This window comes from Entamoeba invadens (genome assembly GCF_000330505.1).
Source record: "Entamoeba invadens IP1 unplaced genomic scaffold scaff_1105074724767, whole genome shotgun sequence".
Lineage (NCBI taxonomy): Eukaryota > Evosea > Mastigamoebida > Endamoebidae > Entamoeba > Entamoeba invadens.
Genome location: NW_004440209.1, coordinates 1 through 2,900, shown reverse-complemented (window position 1 = coordinate 2,900; position 2,900 = coordinate 1).

Sequence of the window (2,900 nt, the reverse complement as noted above, 5' to 3'; positions counted from 1 at the left end):
CGGGTTTTTGTCCTGTTTTCTTTCTTTTTTAATTTTAGAAATTTGTGTTTTAACTCCATGAGATTTCATTGTCCCGAAAAAAAGCTCCAAAGAGACCAAAAATGAAAGATTGTTTGTTTTGAGCGATTCTGAAATATCGGACGGAAGTTCAAAAAAACAAAAACGGATCTGATCTCTAAAAGAATGAAAATTGAGCCAAATTACATTTTTTTCTAAATTTTTAAACTTTTCAAAAGTGTCTGGACATGATTTAAGATATTCAATGAGGCCTAAACTATTTGGAATTTTAGGACCTGCAAGGTGGAGGCTTTTAACCTTTTCCGAGCTCAGTTTATAAGGTTGTTTAATACCAGAAGATGCCATAAGTTTATAAAGATTATGTTTGGTCGAATGATATATCACATGATGTTTTAAGGATTCTGATAAATATTAAAAATGTAATTATTTAAATTATAATGTATAGTTTTATTGTTGGCGTACATCACTTTTTTTATCTGAACTTACTCATAATTGTATGTAGTATACCTGGGTTATCAAATGGGGTTTTAAGCTCAATCAACTTATTGGATTGATGTGTTGTTATTGATTAGGCTTGCTGCAAACAATTTAAGTATTGTTATATTTAATGAACGAATGTTTTGTGTGTGTTGGATTTGTTTTTTATTGAATAGATTAATTTAATTACTAAAATACAATTGATAGTTTTTATTTAAAAAACTATTTACATTCTATTAATAAATAATAATCATTCTGATATTTTTTAGTAAATATAGTTTTATATTTATTGTTCTTCGGTTATATCATTTCGTTACTTTAATTAAAGAATCTATAAAACATAAAACGCATGTTTTGATTCGGATCGATATAAATGAAAGCCACAACACAATTCATTTAACTGTCAAATAAATAAGAGTATACAACCAAATTGATTCTTCGATGAATCGAATTTATTAACAACTATAATTGAATAATTGTTAATATTCGTAATTGTGTTGTATGTTCACTATTGGGGCAGTGATGAAGTTCAGAAACCAATTTTTTCTTTTCTCTTCCTATCTTTAATTTCGTCCCTTTGTGAATTAATTTAATAATATTTTAATTTAATTAACTATAAAAAATCATTTTTTATTCTATAATAAACACCAAATTAACACAATGAGTGCTTGATGAAACACTGTGTACATAATTAATAAAAACTATTTTTGTCTTTCGGGCAACATTTAACTGTGTCATTGTATCATTATTCATTTAAAAACTATCATCTTTTGGTTACATGTTGAAAGAATACAACCTCTTTCTTCAACATTTTTTATACCCAAATTGATAAATACATTTTTGGGCAACACAATTGAATGGACAATAAAACCGATACCTTCACCATCTTGGCTTTATATAACTTAAAAATATAACCAATTATTGTATAATGCCATATTATTTTTTTGTGATTTTGCTCGAGGTTTTAAAACCGCTTCCCTTCTTTTTGGTGTAAACTTGCCAATAAATTACATGTATTTTGGTATTTAAAAGTAAATTATGCCACATTTTTGAAACTTTTATTCGAGTTAATTTTATCAGCAAAATATTATATTTTGTTGCCAATTTGGTAAAAATTGTAGTATGAAACACGGATTTTTTTGATTTTTTTTACCAATAAGAAATGTTGCCGACTTTAAAGATACCATGCACTATCTTTTTCGTCTTATTGTTATCCTCTCTTCTCGGCGTATAAAACCGATACCATACCAAATCAAAAATGAACAACACTAAAATAATACCAAAAAGACCGGTTTTGTAAAATAATCGAAAAGTTTTTAAATTTTATCAAAAAGCACAGAAAAAAATATATCGGCATCCAAGCGTCTTAAAAACCGCTTCCATCATTTTGTCCTTTAAATTTTATTGAAAATTACCATATTTATTGTTTTGCTTCGTTTTTGGTCATAATTTATTAAAAAATTGTTCACACACTTGAAGATGCATCGTACATACAATACTCAACATGAACTTGAATAAGAGTTGGGAATGGGTAATTCAAACGTCTTCACTTGGAACTTGCCAATATAAAATATTTAAATTTGGCCATAAAACGCACTTTTGATTAATTGAGGAATAAATTTGTAGGGGTGATGGAAAAAAGGTGCATTTATCTTCTGATACAAAAATGTAGGTATATCATTATAAAATATGATCAAACTCTGTTAGAACATTAAATTTTATTCTTGAGTATGTTTATAACCACCACGAGTATCATCGATTCTACTCTTAAAAAACAATGAAAAAAAATTAGAGGAAAATAAAGGGGGTGTGAAAAAAAGGTGCACTCATAGGTTCAAGATTTATTAGTATTTGTATTTCAACAAAAAATCGAAAAAGAGTTTGAAAAACAATTCAAAATAATTTTTGGTGTGTAACATTTTATTTTCGTTTTTATGTAATTAATTGTCCTCAAAATAAACTTTTGCTTGCTACTTTTAATAGTCTCGGTTTATGGCTTCGGCAAACTTTGCTTTTTTTATGTTATAAAAAATTTTCACAAAAAAAAATAAAAAGGCTCTTTTCATTTTGTAAAATATTGTTTGAATAAAAAACCCTGAATTTTTTCTTTTTTTTGTTGAAACGGGAAAAAAATAAACTATAAATTTAATTATAATTAAATTAACAAAAAACTACTTTTTTGAAAGAATCGGTTTTTAAGCGGAAGCGGTTTTTTATCCCCCCTTTAATAATTGAAAAAACAATGTCATTAACGGTTGTTATTCAATGTAATTTTTATTTAACAATCAAAGTTATATTAAAAATATCATATATGTGTTATTAATTTATTTAATCATATAATCACGTTGATAATATTGTTATGTGAATATTTGAAAACACTTTTTTTTAAAAGTTAATTGATTTGT